Source organism: Odocoileus virginianus, unplaced genomic scaffold (genome assembly GCF_023699985.2).
Source record: "Odocoileus virginianus isolate 20LAN1187 ecotype Illinois unplaced genomic scaffold, Ovbor_1.2 Unplaced_Contig_2, whole genome shotgun sequence".
NCBI lineage: Eukaryota > Metazoa > Chordata > Mammalia > Artiodactyla > Cervidae > Odocoileus > Odocoileus virginianus.
Genome location: NW_027224319.1, coordinates 3,825,612 through 3,840,479, shown reverse-complemented (window position 1 = coordinate 3,840,479; position 14,868 = coordinate 3,825,612). Strand labels below are relative to the sequence as shown.

The following is a 14,868-nucleotide window of genomic DNA, read 5'->3' as shown; positions in this document are numbered from 1 at the left end:
ATTAGGCCATGTCTTGAAATTATCTCATTGATGATTTTTAAATTTTTTTAAAATTATTTTCTCAGTTTCATTTTGAATACTCTCTATTGATGTCATCAAGTTCACTAATCATTTCTTCTGCAGTGTCCCATCTACCATTAATCCTGTTCCACTTTTCTATGTGTTTTACATAAATTGCCTTTCCCTCCACCTCTGGATTATACCCAGTGATATTGCTAATGATTTTCTGTACATAAAATGTTTCCTATATTTTTATAGCAGTTCCCTAAATTGGCAGTTATTTCCACATTTCATGGATTCTGAGAAGCAAGTAAGGAGGTGATATTAATAGTATCTGCGTTTCACAGATAAAGTAAATGAGAAATCAGGTGAGAGTGCCAAGGTGTCCCGTGAGTAGAAGTCACTGTGGTTGATCATAATCATTTATCTTTTCTTATATGATCGTGTTTAATCTGGAACCATCTCCTATTTTTGAATTGGTTGTTTTGAGTTACATAGAGATGTATTACATTATAGATGGATATTAAATATGTTATATTACTATTTACCAAATTGTAAGGGTACATCAGTTCCTTTATTTTTAACCCTATCTGATTACTTTGCTGACAAAGGTCTGTCTAGTCTAAGCTATGGTTTTCCAGTGGTCATGTGTGGATGTGAGAGTTGGCTGAGTGCCAAAGAAGTGATGTTTTTGAACTGTAGTGTTGGAGAAGACTCTTGAGAGTCCCTTGGACTGCAAGGAGATCAAACCAGTCAATCCTAAAGGAAATCAACCCTGAATATTCATTGGAAGGACTGATGCTGAAGCTGAAGCTCCAGTACTTTGGCCACCTGACTGCGAAGAGCCAACTCATTAGAAAAGACCCTGATGCTGGGAAAGATTGAAGGCAGGAGAAGAAGGGGGCGACAGAGGATGAGATGGTTGGATGGCATCACCGACTCAGTGGACATGAGTTTGAGCAAGCTCCAGGAGATGGTGAAGGACAGGGAATCCTGGCATGCTGCAGTCCATGGGGTCACAAAGAGTCGGACACGACTGAGTGACTGAACAACACCAATCTGAATTCTAGCCAGTGATTTGTTCAGGAATTGTGCAACCAGGAAACAATATTCTAGGTTTCTTCTATAAATACTGATGAATACTAGTCACATAAATGACTAAGAGGTACTCACATACCCAAAATAAGGTAGATTAGAGCTTGATTGAGTGGGGAAATTACCTGGTACTGGCCCAGCTCTGTCATTAACTCACTTTCATGGCCACCTCCTTTCCTGATGCAGATAATAAAAGAGGAAAATCCAGTTCAATAAATATTTATCAGGGGGCTTACTATGGGCGAGACATTGACACATGACATTTGATTTATACCTCACCACAGTCCAGATGTCCCATTATATAGGAGAGAGAACCAATATCAAAGAGACAAGAAGGAGCAAAAGGAGAAAAGGAAAGATTTACCCATTTGAATGCAGAGTTCCAAAGAATAGCAAGGAGAGATTAGAAAGCCTTCCTAGGTGATCAGTGCAAAGAAATAGAGGAAAACAATAGAATGGGAAAGACTAGTGGTATCTTCAAGAAAATTATAGAGATACCAATGGAACATTTCATGCAAATATGGGCACAATAAAGGACAGAAATGGTATGGACCTAACAGAAGCAGAAGATACTAAGAACAGGTGGCAAGAATACACAGAACTATACAAAAAGATCTTCATGACCCAGATAACCATGATGGTGTGATCATTCACCTAGAGCTAGACATCCTGGAATGTGAAGTCAAGTGGCCTTAGGAAGCATCACTACGAACAAAGCTAGTGGAGGTGATGGAATTCCAGGTTGAGCTATTTCAAATCCTAAAAGATGATGCTGCGAAAGTGCCACACTCAATATGCCAGAAAATTTGGAAAACTCAGCAGTGGCCACAGGACTGGAAAAGATCAGTTTTCATTCCAATCCCAAAGAAAGGGAATGCCAAAGAATGTTCAAACTACTGCACAATTAGACTCATCTCACACACTAGTAACGTGATCCTCAAAATTCTCCAAGTCAGGCTTCAACAGTACGTGAACCGTGAACTTCCAGATGTTCAAGCTGGTTTTAGAAAAAGCAGAGGAACCAGAAATCAAATTGCCAACATCTGCTGTATCACTGGAAAAACAGGAGAGTTCCAGGAAAGCATGTTTCTACTTTATTGACTATGCCAAAGCCTTTGACTGTGTGGATCACAACAGACTGTGGAAAATTCTGAAAGAGATGGGAATACCAGACCACCTGACCTGCCTCTTGAGAAATCTGTATGCAGGTCAGGAAGCAACAGTTAACTGGACATGGACATGGAACAACAGACTGGTTCCAAATTCCAGGGAAAGGAGTACGTCAAGGCTGTATATTGTCACCCTGCTTATTTAACTTATATGCAGAGTACATCATGAGAAATGCTGGGCTGGATGAAGCACAAGCTGGAATCAAGATTGCCAGGAGAAATATCAATAACCTCAGATATGCAGATGACACCACCCTTATGGCAGAAAGCAAAGAGGAACTAAAGAGCCTCTTGATGAAAGTGAAAGAGGAGAGTGAAAAAGCTGGCTTAAAACTCAGCATTCAGAAAACTAAGATCATGGCATCTGGTCCCATCACTTCATGGCAAATAGATGGGGAAACAGTGAAAGGCTATTTTTTTGGGCTCCAGAATCACTATAGATGGTGACTGCAGCCATGAAATTAAGTGTCATTTGCTTCTTGGAAGAAAAACTATGACCAACCTAGACAGCATACTAAAAAGCAGAGATATTACTTTGCCAACAAAGGTCTGTCTAGTCAAAGCTATGGTTTTTCCAGTATAGTCATGTATGGGTGTGAGAGTTGGACTATAAAGAAAGCTGAGTGCTAAAGAATTGATGCTTTTGAACTGTGGTGTTGGAGAAGACTCTTGAGAGTCCCTTGGACTGCAAGGAGATCCAACCAGTCCATCCTAAAGGAAATCAGTCCTGAATATTCATTGGAAGGACTGATATTGAAGCTGAAACTCCAATACTTTGACCACCTGATGCGAAGAAGTGACTCACTGGAAAAAGACTCTGATGCTGGGAAAGATTGAAGGCGGGAGAAGAGGATGACAGAGGATGAGATGGTTGGGTGGCATCACCTACTCAATGGACACGAGTTTGAGTAAACTCCAGGAGTTGGTGATGGACAGGGAGGCCTGGCCTGCTGCAGTTCATGGGATCACAAAGAGCCAGACATGACTGAGCAGCTGAACTGAACTGAACTGAAAAAAGGGCAAGGCAGGGTCATGTTCCTTTCTGTATACAAAGCCCTGCTTGCTATTAAGGAACCGGTAAAGATGAAAGAGAGTTCCTGTCCTTAGGGTGTTTTCAAAATAGCAGAAGTGAACAGATGCACAGTCAGTGAGCAGGGAGGCTCCAGTTAATAAGGAGAAGCAAGCGCTGCAAGAAATGGTGCTGAAGTCAAGGGAAGCACATCAGAGGGAGAAATCACTTCTGCCTCTCATGGGTGGGTGAGGGTCAGGTGCTGGTTTATCTTGATAGTAGACTTTAATTTATATATCTAAGGGAGACTATGATTTTTGATAAGCAGAGATATGAATTCTGGGAGCAGGTAGCATCAGTCAGACACAGTGATGATAAAACTCAGGGTGTGTGCAGGACTCAACCAGCAGGTTGGTGCGGGTGGAACACGAGCCCTGGTGACTCAGTGTCCCCTCTGGACCTGCTCCATCGCTGTTAGCAGGGAGCTCCCTAGAAATGCAAGCTGTCAGGTCCCACTCCAGATGGATTGCAGTCTACACAGGTGACTCATGTGCAGAAGGAATAAAGGGACAAGTAACACAGAAAGGTAGCTTCAGATCAGATCCATAGAAGCTGCATGATGTATTGATTAGATGAGGCCTTGGCATACGACCCAGCAATCCACTGCTGGGCATACACACTGAGGAAACCAGAATTGAAAGAGATATGTGTACTGCCATGTTCATTGCAGCAGCTGCTGCTGCTGCTAAGTCGCTTCAGTCGTGTCCGACTCTGTGCGACCCCATAGACGGCAGCCCACCAGGCTCCCCCAACCCTGGGATTCCCCAGGCAAGAACACTGGAGTGGGTTGCCATTTCCTTCTCCAATGCATGAAAATGAAAAATGAAAGTGAAGTCGCTTAGTCGTGTCTGACTCCTAGCAACCCCGTGGACTGCAGCCTACCAGGTTCTTCCATCCATGGGATTTTCCAGGCAAGAGTACTGGAGTGGGTTGTCATTGCCTTCTCCAGTTCATTGCAGCACGTTTTACAATAGTCAGGACATGGAAGCAACCTAGATGCCCATCAGCAGACGTAATGGATGAGAAAGCTGTGGTACATATACACAATGGAATATTACTCAGCCATTAAAAAGAACACATTTGAATCAGTTCTAATGAGGTGGATGAAACTGGAGCCCATTATACAGAGTGAAGTAGTTTAGGCATATTAATGAATATATATGGAATTTAGAAAGATGGTAACGATGACCCTATATGTGAGACAGCAAAAGAGACACAGATATAAAGAACAGACTTTTGGACTCTGTGGGAGAAGGTGAGGGTGGGATGATTTGAGAGAACAGCACTGAAACATGTATATTACCATATGTGAAATAGATCACCAGTCCAAGTTTGATGCATGAAACAGGGCACTCAAAGCTGGTGCACTGGGACAACCCAGAGGGGTGGGGAGGGAGGTGGAAGGGGGGTTCGGATGGGGGACCCATGTACACCCATGGCTGGTTCATGTCAGTGTATGGCAAAAACCACCACAATATTGTAAAGTAAGTAGCCTCCAATTAAAATGAATAAATTGAATTAAAAAAAAAAAGATTCGGTCTTGGAGTGAGACAGGGTGTCCATGCCTGCTCTGCCTTCAGCTCCATCACTTTCCAGCTGTGGGACCTTTGGAAAAGTTACTTCAACTATATCTAAGTTACTTGTGGCCTCATAAGATTTTTTTTTAATGTACTTAATTTTTTTAGAGCTGTTTCCGGTTCACAGCAAAACCCGGGGGAAATGACAGAGAGTTCCCGTTCACCCGCTGCCCCCACACACCTTCAGCATCCTCTGTTATTGACATCCCCAACCGGAGTGGGGCTGTTATAGCTGATGAACCTACATTGACTCACCATCACCCAAAGTCCATAGTTTGCAGTAGGGGTCACTCTTGGTGTAGTCCAGTCTAATGCGTTTAGATAAATGTGTAATAATAGGTATCCATCACTATGGTATCACCTTCACAACCCTAAAAATCTCCTAAAAATGTGCTGTGCCTTTTCATCTCTTCTCCTGAATCCCTGGCAACTGCTGATCTTTTACTGTCTCTAGAATTCACCTTTTTACAGAAAGTATTATAGTTGGAATCATACAGTATATACCCTTGTCAGATTGGTTTCTTTCACTTAGTAATATGTATTTTTTAAAGCTTCTTTGCATGGCTTGATAGCTCATTTCTTTTTAATGCTGAATGATATGCTTTTAAATTGTAATTCTGGAGAAAACTCTTGAGAGTCCCTTGGATAGCAAGGAGATCAAACCAGTGACTCCTAAAGGAAATCCACCCTGAATATTCACTGAAATGACTGATGCTGAAGCTGAAGCTCCAATACTTTGGCCACCTGATGTGAAGAGCTGACTCATTGGAAAAGACCCTGATGCTGGGAAAGATTGAAGGCAAAAAGAGAAGGGGGCAGCAGAGGATGAGATGGTTGGATAGCATCACTGACTCAATGGACATGAAGTGCAGAGGAGCGTGGCGTGCTGCATGCAGTCCATGGGGTCACAAAGAGTCGGACACAACTTAGTGACTGAACAACAGCAATATTCCATTGTCTAGATGTGTCACAGTCTGTTTATCCATTCACACCCTGGAGGGTATCTTGGTTACTTCCAGGTTTGGTAATTGGTAATTTGGTACCTCCAAATATCCAGGTGCAAGTTTTTCCTTAATATTTTTTTTAGTTTTAATATTTTTTCTTGAAGTATAGTTGATTTACAATGCTGTGTTAATTTCTGCTGTACAGTAAAGTGATTCAGTTCTACATATTCTTTTTTAAGAAATATTCTTTTCCAAATATTCAGTATGGTCTATCATGGAACACTGAGTAGAGTCCTCTATGCTATAAAGTAGGACCTTGTTTATCCCCTCTGTATATAAAAGTTTATATATGCTAACTCCAACCTTCTACTCCGTCACTCCTCCAAACCCCTCCCCCTTGACAACTGCCAGTCTATTTTCTATCCATAATTCTGTTTCTGTTTCATTGAGTGAGTGAAGTCGCTCAGTCGTGTCCGACTCTTTGCGACCCCATGGACAGGTGTAGTCTGTCAGGCTCCTCTGTCCATGGGATTTTCCAGGCAAGAATACTGGAGTGGATTGCCATTTCCTTCTCCAGGGGATCTTCCCGACCCAGGGATCAAACCTGGGTTTCCCACGTTGCAGGCAGACAGTTTACCATCTTAGCCACCAGGGAAGCCCCTTCTGTTTCATAGATAGGTTCATTTGTGTTGTATTTTAGATTCCACATATAAGTGATATCATATGATATTTGTCTTTCTCTTTCTGACTTAGCTTCGCTTAGTGTGATAATTCCTAGGTCTATCCATGTTGCCACAAATGGCATCATTTTGTTCTTTTTATGGCTCAGTAATATTCCATTGAATATGTGTAAGACATCTTTATCCATTCATCAAAACGAGTGGTAATCTGGATTCAGGCAGATCAAAGATAATTATATGGAATTAAATGATCTGCTAAATGTGGTTATGATCTTGAGACTTGTCTCACAGATTACTGGCTTCTTTATTTGTTTTTCAGTGCACTAGGTCTTGGTTGCTGCCTCTGGACTTTATCTAGTTGTGGGGTGTGGGGGCTACTCTCTAGTTGTGGTGCATGGCCTTTTCAGTGCAGTTTGCGTCTCGTTGCAGAGCACCAGCTCTGGGGCACACGGGCTTCAGTTGTTGCAGCGCACTGCCTCAGTAGTTCTGATGCGTGGGCTTACTTGCTCTGCAGCGTGTGGAGTCTTCCTGGACCAGGGATCGAACTGTTGTCTCCTGCATTCGTAGGCTGTTTCTTAACTGATTTGCCACCAGAGAAATCCACTGCTGGCTTCTGATCTTTGTTTTTAAGATATAGAAAAGCCCTCTTCCTCACACTTCTCATGATTTACAGTTTGGTTATTTACACCTGTGGGTTAAATTACAATATCTTTCTATTCTTTCTGTCTGGTTCCTCCAGAAATTGGAGACCCTTGAGTTCTCAACAACCTTATCAGGTGAATGGGAAAGGCTATCACTTGGCCTTTAATAAATTATTAATAGATTATTTTTATTATTATTATATATAATATATCATTATATATATTATATATTATATATTATATATTTTAAATTTTATATATTTTATATATAATTATATATTTATATATATATATATGTATTTAATTTTAAATTATATGATATATAAATATAATATATAATATTTAATATATTTAATACTAATATTAATATATTTAATACAATATATTAAATATATTAATTTTATATTAATAATAATTATTAAATTGATAGTTTTATATTACTATAGTATATATAATTATATCATATAATAATATATATTCAATTTTATATTATATAATATAAATATATAATATAATATAAATATTATTAATATTAATATATTTAATATTAGCATAATATAATATATTAATATATTAATTTTATATTGATATATAAATTATATATCAATATAAATATTAATATAATACATATAAATATAATATAAATACATTATATTATATTTATATGTATATATATTATATATTATATATTATATATATTATATATAATATATAAATTAATATATATTATATTTTATTACTATTAATAGATTATTATAATTATAATTATTATTGATTATTAATAGAGTAATAGATATCTTGTTGTTATCATTCAGTCACTAAGTCATGTCCAACTCTTTGAGACTCCATGGACTGCAGCACGCCAGGCTCCTCTGTCCTTCACTATCTCCTGGAGTTTGCTCATATTCATGTCCACTGAGTCATGATGCTGTCTAACCCTCATCCTCTGACACACCCTTCTCTTTTTCCCTTCAGTCTTTCCCAGCACTAAGGTCTTTTCCAGTGAGTCAGCTCTTTACATCAGGTGGCCAAAGGATTGGAGCTTCAGCATCAGTCCTTCCAATGAATATTCATTTTGATTTCCTTTAGGATTCACTGGTTTGATCTCCTTGCAGTCCAAGGGACTCTCAAGAGTCTTCTCCAACACCACAGTTCAAAAGCATCAATTCTTCAGCGCTCAGCCTTCTTTATAGTCCAACTCTCACATCCATACATGATTACTGGAAAAACTATAGCTTTGACTATGTGGACTTTTGTCAGCAAAGTGATGTCTCTGTTTTTTAGTAGGCAGTCTGGATTTGTCACAGCTTTTCTTACCAGGAGCAGGCATCTTTCATTTTCATGGCTGTAGTCACCATCCACAGTGATTTTAGAGGCCCAAAAAGAAAATCTGTCACTGCTTCCACTTTTTCCCTTTCTATTTGCCATGAAGTGATGGGACTGGATGCCATGATCTTTGTTTTTTGAATGTTGAGTTTCAAGCCAGCTTTTTCACTCTCCTCTTTCACCCTCATCAAGAAGCTCTTTAGTTCCTCTTCACTTTCTGCCATTAGGGTGGTATCATCTGCATATCTGAGGTTGCTGACATTTCTCCCAGCAATCTTGATTCCAGCTTGTGATTCATCCAGCCCAGCATTTCACATGATGTACTCTGCATAGAGGTTAAATAAGCAGGATGACAATATACAGCCTTGGTGTACTCCTTTCCCAATTTTGAACCAGTCTATTGTTCCATGTCCAGTTCTAACTGTTGTTTCTTGACCCTCATACAGATTTCAGATTTCTCAGGAGGCAAGTAAGGTGGTGTGGTATTCCCATCTCTTGTAAGAATTTTCCACAATTTATTTTTATCTACACAGTCAAAGGCTTTAGGGTATTCAATGAAGCAGAAGTGGATGTTTTTCTGGAATGAAATTGTCTAGATTTTGGAGGGGGGACCTGAAAAAGAGATAAATCTACCCAATCTATAGATATCCCAGACAGAATCTGAAGGCAGGGAAAGCCATTGACATGTGTCTAGATTTTGGAGGGGGGACCTGAAAAAGAGATAAATCTACCCAATCTATAGATATCCCAGACAGAATCTGAAGGCAGGGAAAGCCATTAACATGGCTTTCCTGGCCTTGAGAGACCTTTAAAAAGTTCAATCTGAGATTCCTAGTAAAAAGTTTCAGTGTAGTCAGTTTGGTTGGGCATTAGTTCAATGTGGCCTGCTTTGCCTGGTAAAACAATAAAAGCTACTCTTTTCTACTTCTCCCAAAACTCTGTCTCTGTATTCCCATTCAGCACTGGTGAAGAGAAGATGAGTTTTGGAGTCACCACCCCAGTCCTCTGCCTATTTCTCTGATAGAATCTTGCTCATGGTCTGTAGTTTCAGATTCAGGCAGTTCAGTCTCTCAGTCGTGTCCAACTCTTTGCGACCCCATGAATCGCAGCACGCCAGGCCTCCCTGTCCATCACAAACTCCCGGAGTTTACTCAAACTCATGCCCATCCAGTCAGTGATGCCATCCAGCCATCTCATCCTCTGTCGTCCCCTTCTCCTCCTGCCCCTAATCCCTCCCAGCATCAGGGTCTTTTCCAATGAGTCAGCTCTTCACATCAGGTGGCCAAAGTATTGGAGTTTCAGCTTCAGCATCAGTCCTTCCAATGAACACCCAGGACTGATCTCCTTTATGGATGGACTGGTTGGATCTCCTTGCAGTCCAAGGGACTCTCAAGAGTCTTCTCCAACACCACAGTTCAAAAGCATCAATTTTTCAATGCTCAGCTTTCTTTATAGCCCAACTCTCACATCCATACATGACCACTGGAAAAACCATAGCCTTGACTAGATGGACCTTTGTTGGCAAAGTAATGTCTCTGCTTTTTAATATGCTATCTAGGTTGGTCATAACTTTCCTTCCAAGGAGTAAGTGTCTTTTAATTTCATGGCTGCAATCACCATCTGCAGTGATTTTGGAGCCCCCAAAAATAAAGTCTGACACTGCTTCCACTGTTTCCCCATCTATTTCCCATGAAGTGATGGGACTAGATGCCATGATCTTAGTTTTCTGAATGTTAAGCTTTAAGCCAACTTTTTCACTCTCCTCTTTCACTTTCATCAAGAGGCTTTTTAGTTCTTCCTCACTTTCTGCCATAAGGGTGGTGTCATCTGCATATCTGAGGTTATTGATATTTCTCCTGGCAATGTTGATTCCAGCTTGTGCTTCTTCCACCCAGCATTTCTCATGATGTACTCTGCATATAAGTTAAATAAGCAGGGTGACAATATACAGCCTTGACGTACTCCTTTCCCTATTTGGAACCAGTCTGTTGTTCCATGTTCAGTTCTAACTGTTGCTTCCTGACCTGCATACAGGTTTCTCAAGAGGCAGGTCAGGTGGTCTGGTATTCTCATCTCTTTCAGAATTTTCCACAGTTTATTGTGATCCACACAGTTGAAGGCTTTGGCATAGTCAATAAAGCAGAAATAGATGTTTTTCTGGAACTCTCTTGCTTTTTCAATGATCCAGCAGATATTGGCAATTTGATCTCTGGTTCCTCTGCCTTTTCTAAAACCAGCTTGAACATCTGGAAGTTCATGGTTCACATATTGCTGAAGCCTGGCTTGGAGAATTTTGAGCATTACTTTACTAGCGTGTGAGATGAGTGCAATTGTGCGATAGTTTGAGCATTCTTTGGGATTAAGTCTCTGCAAATGCAATGTCTCTGCAAAACACTTTGGACCTCGCCTACCTTCTTCTGTGCATCTCTTGAACCCAACCAGATTTCTATCCTAACCAGACTGTGACTTTGTAGACAAGGGTGTCTCACACTGTAATGTGCGAAGAAATCCATGGGGAGACTGGTAAAAAAAAAAAAATGCAGATTCTGTAGGTTTGCAGTGGGGTGAAAGTCTGCATTTCTGATAAGCACTCAGGTCTTACCATCACACTTTAAGAGCAAGGATCCAGCACTGAATCTCAGACTCCAGCACCAATAAGAAGCATGTGGAAGGTTTGTTCAACCATAGCTTCCCAATCCAACACCCTTACATGCTGAGATTCTGCAGGTCACAGGGTGGCGCCTGAATATCTTCATTTCCACCAAGCTCCCAAGGTGATGCTGCTGCTGCTGGCCCACAGACCTGACCTTGAGTTAACACGAGTTCCAAGCCTTGACAGATTCTACTTTGAGACCCCTTCACTGGCAGAGAAAGAGGGCATTTGATAGGCATGTGAGAAATGAGCTGGATGGGAATCAGTACCAGCATGCATCAACCATGTAATGAGAGCTTTCAGAGCAGGTAGATGAGTCAGTGGGTGCATACATGCATATGTGACAGTCTGCACCTTAGAACTGAGGTACAGAGGGTCATAGTCAGCCTCTTCTTTCCTCCCTGCCTTCCCACCAGGCTCAGCCCACAATGAGCCAGTACCCAGTGCTTGCGGGTACTTGGTTCAGGGAGCTGTCTTGGTCTGGTTAGCAGCCCTTGGCCCCAGCTTTCATGGGCTCAGTGGCCACACCCTGGGCTCTATACCAGCAGGAACCACCCCCAGAGATCCTTGTGTTTATGAGCAGGTTGTGGAGGGGAGGAAAGAGGCCATGAGGAGATCCAGTGCTCCTTTGTTCAAAACCTGCCCACAGTGTCTGCTTCCTGCTGAGCAGCTCCTTGAGGCAAAACTTCAGAAAGGAGTACCCCCCCTCCTTGTCACCATAGCCCAGTCTTGCCCCAGGATGCCAGGGGGAGGGCCTGTCTCCTGGTTCCACTGCAGAGAAACCATCTTTCAAGTTGCTATTTTCTGACAAAACTGCTCTGAGCTTCCTTGTTTCTAAGAACTGACAACCGGAAGAGACAGCACTTTTTTCTATTAGTTGTCATCATGCCTGGATGAGCTCCACCATCTCGTGGCCATGAGCAGAGCTGGTCTGTATGTGCTAGATAGAAGTGCCCTGGGTCTTGGATAAGCCACAGAGCTGTTATAAACCAGCTCTGTGGCCATCCTGACTCTATGTTTCTTATGATTTATCCATTCAAAAATATTTATTGGGGGACTTTCCTGGTGGCCCAGTGGTAAAGACTCCACCCTCCCCAAGCAGGGGGCACAGGTTCCATCCCTGGTGAGGGCACTAAGATCCCACATGCTGCACACCATGGCCAAAACAATGCTTACTGAGCACCTGCTGTGTGGGGCTACAGCAGTAAACAAAAGAGGGAACATTCCTCAGGAAGCTGGCATTACACTGAGAGAAACAGTGGACAATAACTACGTATTAATATATGTAACCCAGGTTAGTTCAGTTCAGTCGCTCGGTGATGTCTGACTCTGCGACCTCATGAATCGCAGCACTCCAGGCCTTCCTGTCCATCACCAACTCCTGGAGTTTACTCAGACTCATGCCCATCGAGTCAGTGATGCCATCCAGCCATCTCATCCTCTGTGGTCCCCTTCTCCTCCTGCCCCCAATCCCTCCCAGCATCAGGGTCTTTTCCAATGAGTCAGCTCTTCACATCAGGTGGCCAAAGTATTGGAGTTTCAGCTTCAGCATCAGTCCTTCCAATGAACACCCAGGACTGATCTCCTTCAGGATGGACTGGTTGGATCTCCTTGCAGTCCAAGGGACTCTCAAGAGTCTTCTCCAACACCACAGTTCAAAAGCATCAATTTTTCGGCACTCAGCTTTCTTTATAGTACCAACTCTCACATCCATACATGACCACTGGAAAAACCATAGCCTTGACCAGACGGACCTTTGTTGGCAAAGTAATGTCTCTGCTTTTTAATATGCTATCTAGGTTGGTCATAACTTTCCTTCCAAGGAGTAAGTGTCTTTTAATTTCATGGCTGCAATCACCATCTGCAGTGATTTTGGAGCCCCCAAAAATAAAGTCTGACACTGCTTCCACTGTTTCCCCATCTATTTCCCATGAAGTGATGGGACCAGATGCCATGATCTTAGTTTTCTGAATGTTAAGCTTTAAGCCAACTTTTTCACTCTCCTCTTTCACTTTCATCAAGAGGCTTTTTAGTTCCTCCTCACTTTCTGCCATAAGGGTGGTGTCATCTGCATATCTGAGGTTATTGATATTTCTCCTGGCAATCTTGATTCCAGCTTGTGCTTCTTCTGACCCAGCATTTCTCATGATGTACTCTGCATATAAGTTAAATAAGCAGGGTGACAATATACAGCCTTGATGTAACCCAGGTAATAATAAGTAAATCTGAGAAGGGTATCATTGATTTCTGAGGTGGGGGAAGATGAGATTCAATTTTAATAACATGGTTAGAGAACACCTCCTGAGAAAGTAATGCACGTGTGTAGAAATGAAGGAGGTGAGGGAGCAGGCTTTACAGGCATGTGGGGCAGGGGCATCTTGGCAGCAGAAACAGCACGTGTAAAGGCCCTGAGGTGGGAAGGTATGTGATGTGTTTACCAGGTGTGTTCGGGGGCATCCTGGGAGCCAGTTTGGCTGGAACAGAGTGAGCAAAGGAGAGACTAATAGGAAATGAAGTCAGAGAGGGGAGGAGGGCAGATGGTGAGCCACCTTGGAGGCCAATGTAAGGACTTGGAAGAGGTGTGCCTGACCTGAAGTAACCCTTGAGGAATCACTCCAGCTGCTGCATTGGAAAGAGACAGTGGTCTTGGTTGGTTTGGATCAAAGTGGGGCCAGTGGATGAAGTAACAAGGTATTAGAGTCTTTATATATTTGAAGATGGAGTCAACAAATTCTGCATAAAGATCACAGGTCAGGTTCAAAAGAGTAGACTCAAGTGTTACTGCAAGGTTTTGGTCATTTCCGTGGAAAGAATGGAGCTGCCATTTACCTGTAGATATGGATGACAGTGACAAAATTTGGGGAAAAGATCAGGAGTTTGATTTGAAATACTTTTGAGAAACCCAAGTGGAGGCACTGAGCAGAGAGTTGAGTATAAGCCTGGATTTGAGGGGGTGGGGTGGTCTGGTGATGTACTTTAGGGTGTCCTCAGTGTGAACATGATGTTTGGACCCACGAGAGAGAATGGTGCCACCAAAGGTGTGAGTGTAGATCGGAGAGAGGGAAGGATTCAAGGAACATGCCTGGGCATGCCAAGGTTAGGAAGTTGGAATATTGAGCAGAAAGCAGTGGGTATGGAGAAGGAGCTGCCTGTGAATCATGAAAAAACCTGGGGAAAACTGTGTCCTGCATCCACAGAGGAAGAGTATCAAGAAGAGGGAACAACTATGGTGTCAAATGTGATGATCAGTCAGGTCCAACGAGGCTTGAGAACTGACCTTTGCACTTGGCCTCCTGGAGGTCACTGGAGAACCTCCCCAAATCAGTGGTGGTTAGGGGAAGAGCAGGTTCCAGAAATGTTGGGTGGAGTGGAGCTGGATACACATAAAGACAACTCTTTTGAGTATTGTAAAGAGCTGTGCAGAAATGAGGCAGTAATCATATGAGACTTCCCTGGTGGTCCAGTGGCTGAGACTCTGCACTCCCAATGCAGGGGGCCCAGGTTCGATCCCTGGTCAGGGAACTAGATCCCACATGCTGAAACTTACAAATCTCACAGTGGAGATCCCATGTTCCACAACTGTGATTCAGCACAGTGGAATAAATAAATAAATAATTTTTTTTTAAAAAAGAAATGACTCAGTAGTTGAAGACCAAAATGGAATCAAGGGAGACTTTGTTTGCTTACTTGTTTCTTTGTTTCTTTACTTATTTG

The 14,868-nt window shown here is 42.1% G+C and overlaps 1 non-coding gene across 1 annotated transcript; it reads left to right on the top strand.

Annotated features, from left to right (window-relative positions):
• Positions 1–14,603: 14,603 nt before the first annotated feature.
• Positions 14,604–14,676, top strand: TRNAG-CCC (transfer RNA glycine (anticodon CCC)). Its single transcript has one exon. It is a non-coding gene; the product is annotated as a tRNA-Gly (tRNA).
• The last annotated feature ends 192 nt before the right edge of the window (positions 14,677–14,868 follow it).